The 27,628-nt window shown below is 34.6% G+C and overlaps 1 pseudogene; it reads left to right on the forward strand.

Annotated features, from left to right (window-relative positions):
* Positions 1-27,628, forward strand: part of LOC135574404 (zinc finger protein basonuclin-2-like) — a 115,260-nt pseudogene that overhangs the window by 38,128 nt on the left and 49,504 nt on the right.

The following is a 27,628-nucleotide window of genomic DNA, read 5'->3' on the forward strand; positions in this document are numbered from 1 at the left end:
AAACACAACACCACTAATAAACCACCTCATCTCAATAACACTAATAAACTCAACAACACTAATAAACACAACAACACTAATAAACTCAACAACCCTAATAAACACAACAACACTAATAAACTCAACAACACTAATAAACACAACAACACTAATAAACTCAACAACACTAATAAACACAACACTAATAAACACAACAACACTAATAAACCACCTCATCTCAACAACACTAATAAACCACCTCATCTCAACAACACTAATAAACACAACAACACTAATAAACACAACAACACTAATAAACTCAACAACACTAATAAACACAACAACACTAATAAACACAACAACACTAATAAACACAACAACACTAATAAACTCAACAACACTAATAAACACAACAACACTAATAAACTCAACAACACTAATAAACACAACAACACTAATAAACCACCTCATCTCAACAACACTAATAAACTCAACAACACTAATAAACACAACAACACTAATAAACTCAACAACACTAATAAACACAACAACACTAATAAACTCAACAACACTAATAAACACAACAACACTAATAAACACAACAACACTAATAAACACAACAACACTAATAAACTCAACAACACTAATAAACTCAACAACACTAATAAACACAACACTAATAAACACAACAACACTAATAAACACAACAACACTAATAAACTCAACAACACTAATAAACACAACAACACTAATAAACACAACAACACTAATAAACACAACAACACTAATAAACTCAACAACACTAATAAACACAACAACACTAATAAACACAACAACACTAATAAACTCAACAACACTAATAAACTCAACAACACTAATAAACACAACAACACTAATAAACCACCTCATCTCAACAACACTAATAAACACAACAATACTAATAAACCACCTCATCTCAATAACACGAATAAACACAACAACACTAATAAACACAACAACACTAATAAACTCAACAACACTAATAAACCACCTCATCTCAACAACACTAATAAACTCAACAACACTAATAAACTCAACAACACTAATAAACACAACAACACTAATAAACCACCTCATCTCAACAACACTAATAAACTCAACAACACTAATAAACTCAACAACACTAATAAACTCAACAACACTAATAAACTCAACAACACTAATAAACTCAACAACACTAATAAACACAACAACACTAATAAACACAACAACACTAATAAACTCAACAACACTAATAAACCACCTCATCTCAACAACACTAATAAACACAACAACACTAATAAACCACCTCATCTCAATAACACTAATAAACACAACAACACTAATAAACACAACAACACTAATAAACCACCTCATCTCAACAACACTAATAAACACAACAACACTAATAAACACAACAACACTAATAAACTCAACAACACTAATAAACACAACAACACTAATAAACACAACAACACTAATAAACTCAACAACACTAATAAACACAACAACACTAATAAACACAACAACACTAATAAACCACCTCATCTCAACAACACTAATAAACTCAACAACCCTAATAAACTCAACACCCCTAATAAACTCAACAGCACTAATAAACCACCTCATCTCAACAACACTAATAAACTCAACAGCACTAATAAACACAACAACACTAATAAACACAACAACACTAATAAACTCAACAGCACTAATAAACTCAACAGCACTAATAAACACAACAACACTAATAAACACAACAACACTAATAAACACAACAACACTAATAAACACAACAGCACTAATAAACTCAACAACACTAATAAACACAACAACACTAATAAACACAACAACACTAATAAACACAACAACACTAATAAACACAACAGCACTAATAAACTCAACAACACTAATAAACACAACAGCACTAATAAACACAACAACACTAATAAACACAACAACACTAATAAACACAACAACACTAATAAACACAACAACACTAATAAACCTCCACATCTCAACAACACTAATAAACACAACAACACTAATAAACCCAACAACACTAATAAACACAACAACACTAATAAACACAACAACACTAATAAACCTCCACATCTCAACAGCACTAATAAACACAACAACACTAATAAAACACAACAACACTAATAAACACAACAACACTAATAAACACAACAACACTAATAAACACAACAACACTAATAAACCACCTCATCTCAACAACACTAATAAACCTCCACAACTCAACAACACTAATAAACCACCTCATCTCAACAACACTAATAAACACAACAACACTAATAAACACAACAACACTAATAAACACAACAACACTAATAAACACAACAACACTAATAAAAACAACACTAATAAACACAACAACACTAATAAACACAACAACACTAATAAACACAACAGCACTAATAAACACAACAACACTAATAAACACAACAACACTAATAAACTCAACAACACTAATAAACACAACAACACTAATAAACTCAACAACACTAATAAACACAACAACACTAATAAACTCAACAACACTAATAAACCACCTCATCTCAACAACACTAATAAACACAACAACACTAATAAACACAACAACACTAATAAACACAACAACACTAATAAACACAACAACACTAATAAACACAACAACACTAATAAACTCAACAACACTAATAAACTCAACAACACTAATAAACACAACAACACTAATAAACACAACACTAATAAACCACCTCATCTCAACAACACTAATAAACACAACAACACTAATAAACTCAACAACACTAATAAACACAACAACACTAATAAACACAACAACACTAATAAACACAACAACACTAATAAACACAACAACACTAATAAACTCAACAACACTAATAAACCACCTCATCTCAACAACACTAATAAACTCAACAACACTAATAAACTCAACAACACTAATAAACACAACAACACTAATAAACTCATCTCAACAACACTAATAAACACAACAACACTAATAAAAACAACACTAATAAACACAACAACACTAATAAACACAACAACACTAATAAACACAACAACACTAATAAACACAACACTAATAAACACAACACTAATAAACACAACAACACTAATAAACACAACAACACTAATAAACTCAACAACACTAATAAACACAACAACACTAATAAACACAACAACACTAATAAACTCAACAACACTAATAAACTCAACAACACTAATAAACACAACAACACTAATAAACACAACAACACTAATAAACACAACAACACTAATAAACCACATCTCAACAACACTAATAAACACAACAACACTAATAAACTCAACAACACTAATAAACACAACAACACTAATAAACCACCTCATCTCAACAACACTAATAAACACAACAACACTAATAAACACAACAACACTAATAAACTCAACAACACTAATAAACACAACAACACTAATAAACTCAACAACACTAATAAACACAACAACACTAATAAACTCAACAACACTAATAAACACAACACCACTAATAAACCACCTCATCTCAATAACACTAATAAACTCAACAACACTAATAAAACACAACAACACTAATAAACTCAACAACCCTAATAAACACAACAACACTAATAAACTCAACAACACTAATAAACACAACAACACTAATAAACTCAACAACACTAATAAACACAACACTAATAAACACAACAACACTAATAAACCACCTCATCTCAACAACACTAATAAACCACCTCATCTCAACAACACTAATAAACACAACAACACTAATAAACACAACAACACTAATAAACTCAACAACACTAATAAACACAACAACACTAATAAACACAACAACACTAATAAACACAACAACACTAATAAACTCAACAACACTAATAAACACAACAACACTAATAAACTCAACAACACTAATAAACACAACAACACTAATAAACCACCTCATCTCAACAACACTAATAAACTCAACAACACTAATAAACACAACAACACTAATAAACTCAACAACACTAATAAACACAACAACACTAATAAACTCAACAACACTAATAAACACAACAACACTAATAAACACAACAACACTAATAAACACAACAACACTAATAAACTCAACAACACTAATAAACTCAACAACACTAATAAACACAACACTAATAAACACAACAACACTAATAAACACAACAACACTAATAAACTCAACAACACTAATAAACACAACAACACTAATAAACACAACAACACTAATAAACACAACAACACTAATAAACTCAACAACACTAATAAACACAACAACACTAATAAACACAACAACACTAATAAACTCAACAACACTAATAAACTCAACAACACTAATAAACACAACAACACTAATAAACCACCTCATCTCAACAACACTAATAAACACAACAATACTAATAAACCACCTCATCTCAATAACACGAATAAACACAACAACACTAATAAACACAACAACACTAATAAACTCAACAACACTAATAAACCACCTCATCTCAACAACACTAATAAACTCAACAACACTAATAAACTCAACAACACTAATAAACACAACAACACTAATAAACCACCTCATCTCAACAACACTAATAAACTCAACAACACTAATAAACTCAACAACACTAATAAACTCAACAACACTAATAAACTCAACAACACTAATAAACTCAACAACACTAATAAACACAACAACACTAATAAACACAACAACACTAATAAACTCAACAACACTAATAAACCACCTCATCTCAACAACACTAATAAACACAACAACACTAATAAACCACCTCATCTCAATAACACTAATAAACACAACAACACTAATAAACACAACAACACTAATAAACCACCTCATCTCAACAACACTAATAAACACAACAACACTAATAAACACAACAACACTAATAAACTCAACAACACTAATAAACACAACAACACTAATAAACACAACAACACTAATAAACTCAACAACACTAATAAACACAACAACACTAATAAACACAACAACACTAATAAACCACCTCATCTCAACAACACTAATAAACTCAACAACCCTAATAAACTCAACACCCCTAATAAACTCAACAGCACTAATAAACCACCTCATCTCAACAACACTAATAAACTCAACAGCACTAATAAACACAACAACACTAATAAACACAACAACACTAATAAACTCAACAGCACTAATAAACTCAACAGCACTAATAAACACAACAACACTAATAAACACAACAACACTAATAAACACAACAACACTAATAAACACAACAGCACTAATAAACTCAACAACACTAATAAACACAACAACACTAATAAACACAACAACACTAATAAACACAACAACACTAATAAACACAACAGCACTAATAAACTCAACAACACTAATAAACACAACAGCACTAATAAACACAACAACACTAATAAACACAACAACACTAATAAACACAACAACACTAATAAACACAACAACACTAATAAACCTCCACATCTCAACAACACTAATAAACACAACAACACTAATAAACCCAACAACACTAATAAACACAACAACACTAATAAACACAACAACACTAATAAACCTCCACATCTCAACAGCACTAATAAACACAACAACACTAATAAACACAACAACACCAATAAACACAACAACACTAATAAACACAACAACACTAATAAACACAACAACACTAATAAACCACCTCATCTCAACAACACTAATAAACCTCCACAACTCAACAACACTAATAAACCACCTCATCTCAACAACACTAATAAACACAACAACACTAATAAACACAACAACACTAATAAACACAACAACACTAATAAACACAACAACACTAATAAAAACAACACTAATAAACACAACAACACTAATAAACACAACAACACTAATAAACACAACAGCACTAATAAACACAACAACACTAATAAACACAACAACACTAATAAACTCAACAACACTAATAAACACAACAACACTAATAAACTCAACAACACTAATAAACACAACAACACTAATAAACTCAACAACACTAATAAACCACCTCATCTCAACAACACTAATAAACACAACAACACTAATAAACACAACAACACTAATAAACACAACAACACTAATAAACACAACAACACTAATAAACACAACAACACTAATAAACTCAACAACACTAATAAACTCAACAACACTAATAAACACAACAACACTAATAAACACAACACTAATAAACCACCTCATCTCAACAACACTAATAAACACAACACTATAAACACAACAACACTAATAAACCACCTCATCTCAACAACACTAATAAACACAACAACACTAATAAACACAACAACACTAATAAACTCAACAACACTAATAAACACAACAACACTAATAAACTCAACAACACTAATAAACACAACAACACTAATAAACCACCTCATCTCAACAACACTAATAAACTCAACAACACTAATTAACACAACAACACTAATAAACTCAACAACACTAATAAACTCAACAACACTAATAAACACAACAACACTAATAAACTCAACAACACTAATAAACACAACAACACTAATAAACCACCTCATCTCAACAACACTAATAAACTCAACAACACTAATAAACACAACAACACTAATAAACTCAACAACACTAATAAACTCAACAACACTAATAAACACAACAACACTAATAAACACAACACTAATAAACCACCTCATCTCAACAACACTAATAAACTCAACAACACTAATAAACACAACAACACTAATAAACACAACAACACTAATAAACACAACACTATAAACACAACAACACTAATAAACCACCTCATCTCAACAACACTAATAAACACAACAACACTAATAAACACAACAACACTAATAAACACAACAACACTAATAAACTCAACAACACTAATAAACACAACAACACTAATAAACTCAACAACACGAATAAACACAACAACACTAATAAACCACCTCATCTCAACAACACTAATAAACTCAACAACACTAATAAACACAACAACACTAATAAACTCAACAACACTAATAAACACAACAACACTAATAAACTCAACAACACTAATAAACACAACAACACTAATAAACCACCTCATCTCAACAACACTAATAAACTCAACAACACTAATAAACACAACAACACTAATAAACTCAACAACACTAATAAACACAACAACACTAATAAACTCAACAACACTAATAAACACAACAACACTAATAAACTCAACAACACTAATAAACACAACAACACTAATAAACTCAACAACACTAATAAACACAACAACACTAATAAACTCAACAACACTAATAAACACAACAACACTAATAAACTCAACAACACTAATAAACACAACAACACTAATAAACTCAACAACACTAATAAACACAACAACACTAATAAACCACCTCATCTCAACAACACTAATAAACACAACAACACTAATAAACACAACAACACTAATAAACTCAACAACACTAATAAACACAACAACACTAATAAACACAACAACACTAATAAACTCAACAACACTAATAAACACAACAACACTAATAAACACAACAACACTAATAAACTCAACAACACTAATAAACTCAACAACACTAATAAACACAACAACACTAATAAACCACCTCATCTCAACAACACTAATAAACACAACAACACTAATAAACCACCTCATCTCAACAACACTAATAAACACAACAACACTAATAAACACAACAACACTAATAAACTCAACAACACTAATAAACACAACAACACTAATAAACACAACAACACTAATAAACACAACAACACTAATAAACACAACAACACTAATAAACTCAACAACACTAATAAACACAACAACACTAATAAACTCAACAACACTAATAAACACAACAACACTAATAAACTCAACAACACTAATAAACACAACAACACTAATAAACTCAACAACACTAATAAACACAACAACACTAATAAACTCAACAACACTAATAAACACAACAACACTAATAAACCAATCTCAACAACACTAATAAACACAACAACACTAATAAACACAACAACACTAATAAACTCAACAACACTAATAAACACAACAACACTAATAAACACAACAACACTAATAAACACAACAACACTAATAAACACAACAACACTAATAAACTCAACAACACTAATAAACACAACAACACTAATAAACTCAACAACACTAATAAACACAACAACACTAATAAACTCAACAACACTAATAAACACAACAACACTAATAAACTCAACAACACTAATAAACACAACAACACTAATAAACTCAACAACACTAATAAACACAACAACACTAATAAACCACCTCATCTCAACAACACTAATAAACACAACAACACTAATAAACCACCTCATCTCAACAACACTAATAAACTCAACAACACTAATAAACACAACAACACTAATAAACCACCTCATCTCAACAACACTAATAAACTCAACAACACTAATAAACTCAACAACACTAATAAACACAACAACACTAATAAACACAACAACACTAATAAACACAACAACACTAATAAACACAACAACACTAATAAACCACCTCATCTCAACAACACTAATAAACACAACAACACTAATAAACTCAACAACACTAATAAACACAACAACACTAATAAACACAACAACACTAATAAACACAACAACACTAATAAACTCAACAACACTAATAAACTCAACAACACTAATAAACACAACAACACTAATAAACACAACAACACTAATAAACCTCCACATCTCAACAACACTAATAAACACAACAACACTAATAAACCCAACAACACTAATAAACTCAACAACACTAATAAACCACCTCATCTCAACAGCACTAATAAACACAACAACACTAATAAACACAACAACACTAATAAACCACCTCATCTCAACAACACTAATAAACCTCCACAACTCAACAACACTAATAAACCACCTCATCTCAACAACACTAATAAACACAACACTAATAAACACAACAACACTAATAAACACAACAACACTAATAAACACAACAACACTAATAAAAACAACACTAATAAACACAACAACACTAATAAACACAACAACACTAATAAACTCAACAACACTAATAAACACAACAACACTAATAAACCACCTCATCTCAACAACACTAATAAACTCAACAACACTAATAAACTCAACAACACTAATAAACACAACAACACTAATAAACACAACAACACTAATAAACACAACAACACTAATAAACACAACAACACTAATAAACCACCTCATCTCAACAACACTAATAAACACAACAACACTAATAAACTCAACAACACTAATAAACACAACAACACTAATAAACTCAACAACACTAATAAACTCAACAACACTAATAAACACAACAACACTAATAAACACAACAACACTAATAAACCTCCACATCTCAACAACACTAATAAACACAACAACACTAATAAACCCAACAACACTAATAAACTCAACAACACTAATAAACCACCTCATCTCAACAGCACTAATAAACACAACAACACTAATAAACACAACAACACTAATAAACCACCTCATCTCAACAACACTAATAAACCTCCACAACTCAACAACACTAATAAACCACCTCATCTCAACAACACTAATAAACACAACACTAATAAACACAACAACACTAATAAACACAACAACACTAATAAACACAACAACACTAATAAAAACAACACTAATAAACACAACAACACTAATAAACACAACAACACTAATAAACACAACAACACTAATAAACACAACAACACTAATAAACACAACAACACTAATAAACTCAAAAACACGAATAAACTCAACAACTCATTATGAATGACAGTAACCTAAACCCATCACTGTTACATTGAACTGGGTGAATATGAAGTCATCCAGTATGCTGTAATAGTAGTATAGAAATAAGGTCATTTAAAACATGATCGTCCACCGACCGCCACTGGTTAAAACTGAAGGAAGATTTACTTTTGGTAGAAAAACGAGGGCCGACAAGAGTTAACCAACCCTGTGAGCGGGTTGGTGCCCTGTATTTACATACTTTAACACAGCAGTGTGATGTTGGAAGATTGTGCAGAAGAGCTTTGTGATCGAAAAGGGAGAAATTAAGTGATCTACGGCAATTAAGAGAGGACCATTCAACCTGATCCACATGCTTTTAACAGTGTTTAACCGTTAGGTCTAGTAGCCAACCTACCCCAAAGGATGACGTAATTATTATTATTATTTAAATGAGTATTTAAATATTTAAATGAGTATTTAAATATTTAAATGATTATTTAAATGAGTATTTAAATATTTAAACGAGTATTTAAACGAATATTTAAATATTTAAATGATTATTTAAATGCGTATTTAAATATTTAACTGCTTATTTAAACGAGTATTTAAATATTTAAATGACTATTTAAATGAGTATTTAAATATTTAAATGACGATTTAAATGTATTTACATTATTATTATTATAAATCCTGTTACCTGTATTAAAGTGAAGGACTCTGTGGTCCACAGCATCCAAGGGATTTATAAATGCTGTCACCATATAGAGAGAGCTGGCAGGAAGTACAACCTGCTTCCTGCTGCTTAGAGAGAGAGAGAGGGAGAGGGAGAGACAGAAAGAGGAGAGGGAGAGACAGAGGAGAGGGAGAGACAGAGAGAGGAGAGGGACAGACAGAGAGAGGAGAGGGAGAGACAGAGAGAGGAGAGGGAGAGACAGAGGGAGGGAGAGACAGAGAGGGAGAGACAGAAAGAGGAGAGGGAGAGACAGAGAGAGGAGAGGGAGAGACAGAGAGAGGAGAGGGAGAGACAGAGAGAGGAGAGGGAGAGACAGAGAGAGGAGAGGGAGAGACAGAGAGAGGAGAGGGAGACCGAGAGAGGAGAGGGAGACAGAGGGAGAGACAGAGAGAGAGACAAAGACAGAGAGAGAGAGAGAGACAGAGGGAGAGAGACACAGAGGGAGAGGGAGAGAGAGACAGAGGGAGAGAGAGACAGAGACTGAGACAGAGACATTTTATTGCTGTGACCATATTGTGTATCTTTTGCCCTCTCCCTCCTCAACCTCCAGCATTGGACAAGCTCTTCCAGCCCGCCCAGCCCCTGCTCTCTGCTACCCAAGTAGAGGTAGCCCATCCTGGGGTAGTATTTGACCTGGCCTCCCTGGTCCTTTATGGAGCCACGGCTCTCCCCATCAGACTGAAGATCCTATTAGACAGACTGCTCAGTGTACTGACCCGGGATCAGGTATGGTAACTCTTAATAACAGTAATAGCAATAATAATAACACTAAGTAATAATAACAACAACAACAATATGAATAATAACAACACTAAATAACAATATGTATAACAATAAGAATAATTACTATAATAATAATGCTAACAAGAATAATAGCTACACTAACAATAATAACACTACATATTCAATAATAATAACTATAACAATAATAATAACTATAACAATAATAATAACTATAACAATAATAATAACTATAACAATAATAATAACTACAATAATAATAACTACAATAATAATAACTATAATAATAACTATAACTATAACAATAATAATAACTATAACAATAATAATAACTACAATAATAACTATAACAATAATAATAACTACAATAATAATAACTACAATAATAGTAATAATAACTATAACAATAACAACTATAATAATAATAATAATAACTATAACAATAATAACTATAATAACTACAATAATAACTATAACAATAATAATAACTACAATAATAACTATAACAATAATAATAACTACAATAATAATAACTACAATAATAGTAATAATAACTATAACAATAATAACTATAACAATAATAGCAACTACAATAATAACTATAACAATAATAATAACTACAATAATAATAACTACAATAATAATAACTATAACAATAATAATAACTACAATAATAATAACTATAATAATAATAATAACTACAATAATAATAATAACTATAACAATAATAATAACTACAATAATAATAATAACTATAACAATAATAATAACTACAATAATAATAACTACAATAATAATAACTACAATAATAATAACTATAACAATAATAATAACTATAACAATAATAACTATAACAATAATAATAACTATAACAATAATAACTATAACAATAATAATAACTATAATAATAATAATAACTACAATAATAATAATAACTACAATAATAATAATAACTATAACAATAATAATAACTACAATAATAATAATAACTATAACAATAATAATAACTACAATAATAATAACTACAATAATAATAACTACAATAATAATAACTATAATAATAATAATAACTATAACAATAATAACTATAACAATAATAATAACTATAACAATAATAACTATAACAATAATAATAACTATAATAATAATAATAACTACAATAATAATAACTATAATAATAATAATAACTACAATAATAATAACTATAACAATAATAATAACTACAATAATAATAATAACTACAATAATAATAATAACTACAATAATAATAACTATAATAATAATAATAACTACAATAATAATAACTATAACAATAATAATAACTCCAATAATAATAACTATAATAATAATAATAACTACAATAATAATAACTATAACAATAATAATAACTACAATAATAATAACTACAATAATAATAACTACAATAATAATAACTACAATAATAATAACTACAATAATAATAACTATAATAATAATAATAACTACAATAATAACTACAATAATAATAACTACAATAATAATAACTATAATAATAATAATAACTACAATAATAACTATAACAATAATAATAACTACAATAATAATAACTACAATAATAATAACTACAATAATAATAACTATAACAATAATAATAACTACAATAATAACTATAACAATAATAATAACTATAACAATAATAACTATAATAATAATAATAACTATAATAATAATAATAACTACAATAATAATAACTATAATAATAATAATAACTACAATAATAATAACTACAATAATAATAACTATAACAATAATAACTATAACAATAATAATAACTATAACAATAATAACTATAACAATAATAATAACTATAATAATAATAATAACTACAATAATAATAACTATAATAATAATAATAACTACAATAATAATAACTACAATAATAATAACTATAACAATAATAACTATAACAATAATAATAACTATAACAATAATAACTATACCAATAATAATAACTATAATAATAATAATAACTACAATAATAATAACTATAATAATAATAACTACAATAATAATAACTACAATAATAATAACTATAACAATAATAATAACTACAATAATAATAACTACAATAATAATAACTATAACAATAATAATAACTATAACAATAATAATAACTACAATAATAATAACTACAATAATAATAACTACAATAATAATAATAATAACTATAACAATAATAATAACTATAACAATAATAACTATAACAATAATAATAACTATAACAATAATAACTATACCAATAATAATAACTATAATAATAATAATAACTACAATAATAATAACTATAATAATAATAACTACAATAATAATAACTACAATAATAATAACTATAACAATAATAATAACTACAATAATAATAACTACAATAATAATAACTACAATAATAATAATAATAACTATAACAATAATAATAATAATAATAACAATAATAATAACTACAATAATAATAATAATAACTATAACAATAATAATAATAATAATAATAATAATAACTACAATAATAACTATAACAATAATAATAACTACAATAATAATAATAACTATAATAATAATAATAACTATAATAATAATAATAACTATAACAATATTAATAACTATAACAATAATAATAACTATAATAATAACTACAATAATAACTATAACAATAATAATAACTACAATAATAATAACTACAATAATAATAACTACAATAATAACTATAACAATAATAACTATAATAATAATAACTACAATAATAACTACAACAATAATAACTATAATAATAATAACTACAATAATAACTACAATAATAATAACTATAATAATAATAACTACAATAATAACTATAACAATAATAACTACAATAATAATAACTACAATAATAATAACTACAATAATAACTATAACAATAATAACTATAACAATAATAATAACTACAATAATAATAACGATAATAATAATAACTACAATAATAATAACTACAATAATAATAACTACAATAATAATAATAACTACAATAATAATAACTACAATAATAATAACTATAACAATAATAATAACTATAACAATAATAATAACTACAATAATAATAACTATAACAATAATAATAACTACAATAATAATAACTATAACAATAATAATAACTATAATAATAATAACTACAATAATAATAATAACTACAATAATAATAACTATAATAATAATAATAACTACAATAATAATAATAACTACAATAATAATAATAACTACAATAATAATAACTATAACAATAATAATAACTATAATAATAATAACTACAATAATAATAACTACAATAATAATAACTATAACAATAATAATAACTATAATAATAATAACTACAATAATAATAATAACTACAATAATAATAACTATAATAATAATAATAACTACAATAATAATAATAACTACAATAATAATAATAACTACAATAATAATAACTACAATAATAATAATAACTACAATAATAATAACTACAATAATAATAATAACTACAATAATAATAATAACTATAACAATAATAATAATAACTATAACAATAATAATAACTACAATAATAATAACTACAATAATAATAATAACTACAATAATAATAATAACTATAACAATAATAATAACTACAATAATAATAACTACAATAATAATAATAACTATAACAATAATAATAACTACAATAATAATAACTATAACAATAATAACTATAACAATAATAATAACTATAACAATAATAATAACTACAATAATAATAACTACAATAATAATAACTACAATAATAATAACTACAATAATAATAACTACAATAATAATAACTACAATAATAATAACTATAACAATAATAATAACTATAACAATAATAATAACTACAATAATAATAATAACTACAATAATAATAACTACAATAATAATAACTATAACAATAATAATAACTATAACAATAATAATAACTACAATAATAATAACTACAATAATAATAACTACAATAATAACTATAACAATAATAATAACTACAATAATAATAACTACAATAATAATAACTACAATAATAATAACTACAATAATAATAACTACAATAATAATAACTATAACAATAATAATAACTATAATAATAATAACTATAACAATAATAATAACTATAATAATAATAACTACAATAATAATAACTACAATAATAATAACTACAATAATAATAACTATAACAATAATAATAACTATAACAATAATAATAACTACAATAATAATAACTATAACAATAATAATAACTATAATAATAATAACTACAATAATAATAACTACAATAATAATAACTACAATAATAATAACTACAATAATAATAACTATAATAATAATAATAGTAATAACATAATAATAATATCTACCAATAGGGGCCCTTCTTTGCGAGGCATTGGAAAAAACAACCTGGTCTTTGAGGTTGAATCTGTGTTTGACATTGACTGCTCAACTGAGAGACTTCACAGATAATTGTACGTGTGGGGTAAAGAGATGAGGTTGTCCTTCAAAAATCATGTTAAACACGATTATTTATAATAATATAATATATATATAATATAATATAATAATATATATTATTATTTGTTACATTTTACTCCAGAACGTATTTAGTCATAACAAAAGGGTGGAACACTTAATGACTCAAGACATTTCAGCTTTTTCATTGTTAATTATTTTCAAAATGTTCGATAACCAAAATGAAATGTAGACATTATGTGTGTAGATCATTGACACAAAATCTCAATTTTTTTAAAATTCATGCTGTAACACAATAAAATGCAGAATAAGTTAAGGGGTGTAAAAACTTATCTCTGTGTTAAATTATCTTCTGTGTTCTAACAGCTCACAACTATTTATGTATTGCAGGTTCTATACATTCTAAACAGTCTGGGGTGGACCCTTCAAGACTACTGTAGAGGATACATACTACAGGTAGGGGGATAGAGGATACATACTACAGGTAGGGGGATAGAGGATAGAGGATACATACTACAGGTAGGGGGGATAGAGGATACATACTACAGGTAGGGGGATAGAGGATAGAGGATACATACAACAGGTAGGGGGATAGAGGATACATACTACAGGTAGGGGGATAGAGGATACATACTACAGGTAGGGGTAGAGGATACATACTACAGGTAGGGGGATAGAGGATAGAGGATACATACTACAGGTAGGGAGGATAGAGGATACATACTACAGGTAGGGGGATAGAGGATACATACTACAGGTAGGGGATAGAGGATACATACTACAGGTAGGGGGATAGAGGATACATACTACAGGTAGGGGGATAGAGGATACATACTACAGGTAGGGGGATAGAGGATACATACTACAGGTAGGGGGATAGAGGATAGAGGATACATACTACAGGTAGGGGGATAGAGGATACATACTACAGGTAGGGGGATAGAGGATAGAGGATACATACTACAGGTAGGGGGATAGAGGATACATACTACAGGTAGGGGGATAGAGGATAGAGGATACATACTACAGGTAGGGGGATAGAGGATAGAGGATACATACTACAGGTAGGGGGATAGAGGATACATACTACAGGTAGGGGGATAGAGGATACATACTACAGGTAGGGGGATAGAGGATACATACTACAGGTAGGGGGATAGAGGATACATACTACAGGTAGGGGGATAGAGGATACATACTACAGGTAGGGGGATAGAGGATACATACTACAGGTAGGGGGATAGAGGATACATACTACAGGTAGGGGATAGAGGATACATACTACAGGTAGGGGGATAGAGGATACATACTACAGGTAGGGGGGATAGAGGATAGAGGATACATACTACAGGTAGGGGGGATAGAGGATAGAGGATACATACTACAGGTAGGGGGGATAGAGGATAGATACTACAGGTAGGGGGGGATAGAGGATACATACTACAGGTAGGGGGATAGAGGATACATACTACAGGTAGGGGGATAGAGGATACATACTACAGGTAGGGGGATAGAGGATAGAGGATACATACTACAGGTAGGGGGATAGAGGATAGAGGATACATACTACAGGTAGGGGATAGAGGATACATACTACAGGTAGGGGGATAGAGGATAGAGGATACATACTACAGGTAGGGGGATAGAGGCTACATACTACAGGCAGGGGGATAGAGGATACATACTACAGGTAGGGGGATAGAGGATACATACTACAGGTAGGGGGGATAGAGGATAGAGGATACATACTACAGGTAGGGGGATAGAGGATACATACTACAGGTAGGGGGATAGAGGATACATACTACAGGTAGGGGGATAGAGGATACATACTACAGGTAGGGGGATAGAGGATACATACTACAGGTAGGGGGATAGAGGATACATACTACAGGTAGGGGGATAGAGGATAGAGGATACATACTACAGGTAGGAGGATAGAGGATACATACTACAGGTAGGGGGATAGAGGATACATACTACAGGTAGGGGGATAGAGAATACATACTACAGGTAGGGGATAGAGGATAGAGGATACATACTACAGGTAGGGGATAGAGGATACATACTACAGGTAGGGGGATAGAGGATAGACATACTACAGGTAGGGGGATAGAGGATAGAGGATACATACTACAGGTAGGGGGATAGAGGATACATACTACAGGTAGGGGGATAGAAGAGGATACATACTACAGGTAGGGGATAGAGGATAGAGGATACATACTACAGGTAGGGGATAGAGGATACATACTACAGGTAGGGGGGATAGAGGATACATACTACAGGTAGGGGATAGAGGATACATACTACAGGTAGGGGGATAGAGGATACATACTACAGGTAGGGGGATAGAGGATACATACTACAGGTAGGGGATAGAGGATACATACTACAGGTAGGGGGATAGAGGATACATACTACAGGTAGGGGGGGATACAGAGGATACATACTACAGGTAGGGGGATAGTAGGATAGAGGATACATACTACAGGTAGGGGGATAGAGGATACATACTACAGGTAGGGGGATAGAGGATACATACTACAGGTAGGGGGATAGAGGATAGAGGATACATACTACAGGTAGGGGGATAGAGGATACATACTACAGGTAGGGGATAGGATAGAGGATACATACTACAGGTAGGGGGGGATAGGAGGGGGATAGAGGATACATACTACAGGTAGGGGGGATAGAGGATAGTAGGGGGATAGAGGATACATACTACAGGTAGGGGGATAGAGGATAGAGGATACATACTACAGGTAGGGGGATAGAGGATACATACTACAGGTAGGGGGATAGAGGATACATACTACAGGTAGGGGGATAGAGGATACATACTACAGGTAGGGGGATAGAGGATACATACTACAGGTAGGGGGATAGAGGATAGAGGATACATACTACAGGTAGGGGGGATAGAGGATACATACTACAGGTAGGGGGATAGAGGATACATACTACAGGTAGGGGGATAGAGGATACATACTACAGGTAGGGGGATAGAGGATACATACTACAGGTAGGGGGATAGAGGATAGAGGATACATACTACAGGTAGGGGGGATAGAGGGGGGATAGAGGATACATACTACAGGTAGGGGGGATAGAGGATACATACTACAGGTAGGGGGATAGGAGGATACATACTACAGGTAGGGGGATAGAGGATACATACTACAGGTAGGGGGATAGAGGATAGAGGATACATACTACAGGTAGGGGGATAGAGGATACATACTACAGGTAGGGGGATAGAGGATACATACTACAGGTAGGGGGGGATAGAGGATAGGTAGGGGATAGAGGATACATACTACAGGTAGGGGGATACATACTACAGGTAGAGGATACATACTACAGGTAGGGGGATAGAGGATACATACTACAGGTAGGGGATAGAGGATAGAGGATACATACTACAGGTAGGGGGATAGGGATACATACTACAGGAGGGATAGAGGATACATACTACAGGTAGGATAGGGATACATACTACAGGAGGGGGGATAGAGGATACATACTACAGGTAGGGGGGGGGATAGAGGATACATACTACAGGTAGGGGGATAGAGGATACATACTACAGGTAGGGGGATAGAGGATACATACTACAGGTAGGGGGGATAGAGGATACATACTACAGGTAGGGGGGGGGGGGATACATACTACAGGTAGGGGGATAGAGGATACATACTACAGGTAGGGGGGGGATAGAGGATACATACTACAGGTAGGGGGATAGAGGATACATACTACAGGTAGGGGGATAGAGGATACATACTACAGGTAGGTAGGATAGAGGATACATACTAGGAGGGGGATAGAGGATACATACTACAGGTAGGGGGGGGATACATACTAGGTAGGGGGATACATACTACAGGTAGGGGATAGAGGATAGAGGATACATACTACAGGTAGGGGGATAGGATAGAGGATACATACTACAGGTAGGGGGGATAGAGGATACATACTACAGGTAGGGGGATAGAGGATACATACTACAGGTAGGGGGGGATAGGGATAGAGGATACATACTACAGGTAGGGGGGATAGAGGGATACATACTACAGGTAGGGGGGGGGATAGAGGATACATACTACAGGTAGGGGGGGGGGATAGAGGATACATACTACAGGTAGGGGGATAGAGGATACATACTACAGGTAGGGGGATAGGATACATACTACAGGTAGGGGATAGAGGATACATACTACAGGTAGGGGGATAGAGGATAGAGGATACATACTACAGGTAGGGGGATAGAGGATAGAGGATACATACTACAGGTAGGGGGGGGATAGAGGGATACATACTACAGGTAGGGGAGGACTAGGTAGGGATAGGATACATACTACAGGTAGGGGGGGGATAGAGGATACATACTACAGGTAGGGGGGAGGATACATACTACAGGTAGGGGGATAGAGGATACATACTACAGGTAGGGGGATAGAGGATAGAGGATACATACTACAGGTGGGGGGATAGGATACATACTACAGGTAGGGGGATAGAGGATACATACTACAGGTAGGGGGATAGAGGATAGAGGATACATACTACAGGTAGGGGGGGATAGAGGATACATACTACAGGTAGGGGGATAGGGGGGATAGAGGTAGGAGGGATAGAGGATACATACTACAGGTAGGGGGATAGAGGGATACATACTACAGGTAGGATAGAGGATACATACTACAGGTAGGGGGATAGAGGATACATACTACAGGTAGGGGGATAGAGGTGGGGATAGAGGATACATACTACAGGTAGGGGGGATAGAGGATAGAGGATACATACTACAGGTAGGGGGATAGAGGATACATACTACAGGTAGGGGGGATAGAGGATAGAGGATACATACTACAGGTAGGGGGATAGAGGATACATACTACAGGTAGGGGGATAGAGGATACATACTACAGGTAGGGGGGGGGGGATACATACTACAGGTAGGGGATAGAGGATACATACTACAGGTAGGGGGGGGGATAGAGGATACATACTACAGGTAGGGGATAGAGGATACATACTACAGGTAGGGGGATAGAGGATACATACTACAGGTAGGGGGATAGAGGATAGAGGATACATACTACAGGTAGGGGGGATAGAGGATAGAGGATAGAGAGGATACATACTACAGGTAGGGGGATAGAGGATACATACTACAGGTAGGGGGATAGAGGATAGAGGATACATACTACAGGTAGGGGGATAGAGGATACATACTACAGGTAGGGGGGGGATAGAGGATACATACTACAGGTAGGGGGGGATAGAGGATACATACTACAGGTAGGGGGATAGAGGATACATACTACAGGTAGGGGGATAGAGGATACATACTACAGGTAGGGGGATACAGGATAGAGGATACATACTACAGGTAGGGGGATAGAGGATACATACTACAGGTAGGATAGAGGATACCACAGGTAGGGAGGATAGAGGATACATACTACAGGTAGGGGATAGAGGATACATACTACAGGTAGGGGATAGAGGATACATACTACAGGTAGGGGGATAGAGGATAGAGGATACATACTACAGGTAGGGGGATAGAGGATACATACTACAGGTAGGGGGATAGAGGATAGAGATACATACTACAGGTAGGGGATAGAGGATACATACTACAGGTAGGGGGATAGAGGATACATACTACAGGTAGGGGGATAGAGGATACATACTACAGGTAGGGGATAGAGGATACATACTACAGGTAGGGGGATAGAGGATACATACTACAGGTAGGGGGATAGAGGATAGAGGATACATACTACAGGTAGGGGGGGATAGAGGATACATACTACAGGTAGGGGGATAGAGGATAGAGGATACATACTACAGGTAGGGGGATAGGGATAGAGGATACATACTACAGGTAGGGGGGGGATAGAGGATACATACTACAGGTAGGGGGATAGGGGATACATACTACAGGTAGGGGATAGAGGATACATACTACAGGTAGGGGGGGGATAGAGGATACATACTACAGGTAGGGGGATAGAGGATACATACTACAGGTAGGGGGGGGGATAGAGGATACATACTACAGGTAGGGGGATAGAGGATAGAGGATACATACTACAGGTAGGGATAGAGGATAGAGGATACATACTACAGGTAGGGGGATAGAGGATACATACTACAGGTAGGGGGATAGAGGATACATACTACAGGTAGGGAGGATAGAGGATACATACTACAGGTAGGGGGGGGATAGAGGATACTACAGGTAGGGGGATACATACTACAGGTAGGGGGTAGGGATACATACTACAGGTAGGGGGGGATAGTAGGGGGATAGAGGATACATACTACAGGTAGGGGGATAGAGGATAGAGGATACATACTACAGGTAGGGGATAGATAGGATACATACTACAGGTAGGGGGATAGAGGGATAGAGGTATAGGATACATACTACAGGTAGGGGGATACAGGTAGGGGATAGAGGATACATACTACAGGTAGGGGATAGAGGAGGGATACTACAGGTAGGGGGTAGGGGTAGGGGATAGAGGATACATACTACAGGTAGGGGGATAGAGGATACATACTACAGGTAGGGGGATAGAGGATAGGATACATACTACAGGTAGGGGGATAGAGGATACATACTACAGGTAGGGGGATAGAGGATACATACTACAGGTAGGGGGGGGATAGAGGATACATACTACAGGTAGGGGGGGGGATAGAGGATACATACTACAGTAGGGGGTAGAGGATAGAGGATACATACTACAGGTAGGGGGGATAGAGGATAGAGGATACATACTACAGGTAGGGGGATAGAGGATAGAGGATACATACTACAGGTAGGGGGATAGAGGATACATACTACAGGTAGGGGGATAGAGGATAGAGGATACATACTACAGGTAGGGGGGGGGATAGAGGGTAGGGGATAGAGGATAGAGGATACATACTACAGGTAGGGGGATAGAGGATACATACTACAGGTAGGGGGGGATAGTAGGGATAGAGGATACATACTACAGGTAGGGGGATAGAGGATAGAGGATACATACTACAGGTAGGGGGATAGAGGATACATACTACAGGTAGGGGGGATAGAGGATACATACTACAGGTAGGGGGATAGAGGATAGAGGATACATACTACAGGTAGGGGGATAGAGGATACATACTACAGGTAGGGGATAGAGGATAGAGGATACATACTACAGGTAGGGGGATAGAGGATACATACTACAGGTAGGGGGATAGAGGATACATACTACAGGTAGGGGGATAGAGGATAGAGGATACATACTACAGGTAGGGGGTATAGAGGATACATACTACAGGTAGGGGGATAGAGGATACATACTACAGGTAGGGGGATAGAGGATACATACTACAGGTAGGGGGATAGAGGATACATACTACAGGTAGGGGGGGATAGAGGATACATACTACAGGTAGGGGGATAGAGGATACATACTACAGGTAGGGGGATAGAGGATACATACTACAGGTAGGGGGATAGAGGATAGAGGATACATACTACAGGTAGGGGGATAGAGGATACATACTACAGGTAGGGGGATAGAGATAGAGGATACATACTACAGGTAGGGGGGATAGAGGATACATACTACAGGTAGGGGGATAGAGGATAGAGGATACATACTACAGGTAGGGGGGATAGAGGATACATACTACAGGTAGGGGGATAGAGGATACATACTACAGGTAGGGGGATAGAGGATAGAGGATACATACTACAGGTAGGGGGATAGAGGATACATACTACAGGTAGGGGGATAGAGGATACATACTACAGGTAGGGGGGATAGAGGATACATACTACAGGTAGGGGGATAGAGGATACATACTACAGGTAGGGGATAGAGGATACATACTACAGGTAGGGGGATAGAGGATACATACTACAGGTAGGGGATAGAGGATAGAGGATACATACTACAGGTAGGGGGATAGAGGATACATACTACAGGTAGGGGGATAGAGGATAGAGGATACATACTACAGGTAGGGGGGGATAGAGGATACATACTACAGGTAGGGGGATAGAGGATACATACTACAGGTAGGGGGATAGAGGATAGAGGATGCATACTACAGGTAGGGGATAGAGGATACATACATACTACAGGTAGGGGATAGGATAGAGGATACATACTACAGGTAGGGGGGGATAGAGGATACATACTACAGGTAGGGGGATAGAGGAGGATACATACTACAGGTAGGGGGATAGAGGATAGAGGATACATACTACAGGTAGGGGGATAGAGGATACATACTACAGGTAGGGGGGGGGATAGAGGATACATACTACAGGTAGGGGGATAGAGGATAGGATACTACAGGTAGGGGGGGATAGAGGATACATACTACTACAGGTAGGGGGATAGAGGATACATACTACAGGTAGGGGGATAGAGGATAGAGGATACATACTACAGGTAGGGGGATAGGGATACATACTACAGGTAGGGGGATAGAGGATACATACTACAGGATAGAGGATAGAGGATACATACTACAGGTAGGGGATAGAGGATACATACTACAGGTAGGGGGGGATAGAGGATACATACTACAGGTAGGGGGATAGAGGATAGAGGATACATACTACAGGTAGGGGGATAGAGGATACATACTACAGGGGGATAGAGGATAGAGGATACATACTACAGGTAGGGGGATAGAGGATACATACTACAGGTAGGGGGACTACAGGTAGGATAGAGGATACATACTACAGGTAGGGGGATAGAGGATAGAGGATACATACTACAGGATAGAGGATACATACTACAGGTAGGGGGATAGAGGATACATACTACAGGTAGGGGGATAGAGGATACATACTACAGGTAGGGGGATAGAGGATACATACTACAGGTAGGGGATAGAGGATACATACTACAGGTAGGGGGGATAGAGGATAGAGGATACATACTACAGGTAGGGGGATAGAGGATAGAGGATACATACTACAGGTAGGGGGATAGAGGATAGAGGATACATACTACAGGTAGGGGGATAGAGGATAGAGGATACATACTACAGGTAGGGGGATAGAGGATACATACTACAGGTAGGGGGATAGAGGATAGAGGATACATACTACAGGTAGGGGGGGGATAGAGGATACATACTACAGGTAGGGGGGGATAGAGGATACATACTACAGGTAGGATAGGGATACATACTACAGGTAGGGGGGAGGATACATACTACAGGTAGGGGGATAGAGGATACATACTACAGGTAGGGGGATAGAGGATACATACTACAGGTAGGGGATAGAGGATAGAGGATACATACTACAGGTAGGGGGATAGGGATAGAGGATACATACTACAGGTAGGGGGATAGAGGATAGAGGATACATACTACAGGTAGGGGGATAGAGGATAGGATACATACTACAGGTAGGGGATAGAGGATACATACTACAGGTAGGGGGATAGAGGATACATACTACAGGTAGGGGGATAGAGGATACATACTACAGGTAGGGGGGATACTACAGGTAGGGGGATAGAGGATACATACTACAGGTAGGGGGGATAGAGGATAGAGGATACATACAGGTAGGGGGATAGGATAGAGGATACATACTACAGGTAGGGGGATAGAGGATAGAGGATACATACTACAGGTAGGGGGGGATAGAGGATACATACTACAGGTAGGGGGATAGAGGATACATACTACAGGTAGGGGATAGAGGATAGAGGATACATACTACAGGTAGGGGGGGGATAGAGGATACATACTACAGGTAGGGGGATAGGGATAGAGGATACATACTACAGGTAGGGGGATAGAGGATACATACTACAGGTAGGGGGGGGAGGTAGGGGGGGGATAGAGAGGGGATAGGATACATACTACAGGTAGGGGGATAGAGGATAGAGGATACATACTACAGGTAGGGGGATAGAGGATAGAGGATACATACTACAGGTAGGGGGATAGAGGATACATACTACAGGTAGGGGGATAGAGAGGATACATACTACAGGTAGGGGGGATACATACTACAGGTAGGGGATAGAGGATACATACTACAGGTAGGGGGATAGGGGATAGAGGATACATACTACAGGTAGGGGGATAGAGGATACATACTACAGGTAGGGGGGATAGAGGATACATACTACAGGTAGGGGGGATAGAGGATAGAGGATACATACTACAGGTAGGGGGATAGAGGATACATACTACAGGTAGGGGGATAGAGGATAGAGGATACATACTACAGGTAGAGGATAGGGATACATACTACAGGTAGGGGATAGAGGATACATACTACAGGTAGGGGATAGAGGATACATACTACAGGTAGGGGATAGAGGATACATACTACAGGTAGGGGGATAGGGATAGAGGATACATACTACAGGTAGGGGGATAGTAGGTACAGGTAGGGGGGGGATAGAGGATACATACTACAGGTAGGGGATAGAGGATAGAGGATACATACTACAGGTAGGGGATAGAGGATAGAGGATACATACTACAGGTAGGGGATAGAGAGGATACATACTACAGGTAGGGGGATAGAGGATAGAGGATACATACTACAGGTAGGGGGATAGAGGATAGAGGATACATACTACAGGTAGGGGGGGGATAGAGGATACATACTACAGGTAGGGGGATAGAGGATAGAGGATACATACTACAGGTAGGGGGAGGATAGGATACATACTACAGGTAGGGGGGATAGAGGATACATACTACAGGTAGGGGGGGGATAGAGGATACATACTACAGGTAGGGGGATAGAGGATAGAGGATACATACTACAGGTAGGGGGATAGAGGATACATACTACAGGTAGGGGGATAGAGGATAGAGGATACATACTACAGGTAGGGGGATAGAGGATAGAGGATACATACTACAGGTAGGGGGATAGAGGATAGAGGATACATACTACAGGTAGGGGGATAGAGGATACATACTACAGGTAGGGGATAGAGGATACATACTACAGGTAGGGGATACTAGAGGTAGGGGGAGAGGATACATACTACAGGTAGGGGGATAGGGATAGAGGATACATACTACAGGTAGGGGGATAGAGGATAGAGGATACATACTACAGGTAGGGGGATAGAGGATAGAGGATACATACTACAGGTAGGGGGGATAGAGGATACATACTACAGGTAGGGGGATAGAGGATAGAGGATACATACTACAGGTAGGGGGATAGAGGATACATACTACAGGTAGGGGGATAGAGGATACATACTACAGGTAGGGGGATAGAGGATACATACTACAGGTAGGGGGATAGAGGATAGAGGATACATACTACAGGTAGGGGGATAGAGGATACATACTACAGGTAGGGGGATAGAGGATACATACTACAGGTAGGGGGATAGAGGATAGAGGATACATACTACAGGTAGGGGATAGAGGATAGAGGATAAATACTACAGGTAGGGGGATAGAGGATACATACTACAGGTAGGGGGATAGAGGATACATACTACAGGTAGGGGGATAGAGGATACATACTACAGGTAGGGGATAGAGGATAGAGGATACATACTACAGGTAGGGGGGATAGAGGATACATACTACAGGTAGGGGGATAGAGGATGCATACTACAGGTAGGGGGATAGAGGGTACATACTACAGGTAGGGGGATAGAGGATAGAGGATACATACTACAGGTAGGGGGGATAGA

The sequence above is a fragment of the Oncorhynchus nerka genome, linkage group LG12, assembly GCF_034236695.1.
Source record: "Oncorhynchus nerka isolate Pitt River linkage group LG12, Oner_Uvic_2.0, whole genome shotgun sequence".
In the NCBI taxonomy this organism is placed as follows: Eukaryota; Metazoa; Chordata; class Actinopteri; order Salmoniformes; family Salmonidae; genus Oncorhynchus; species Oncorhynchus nerka.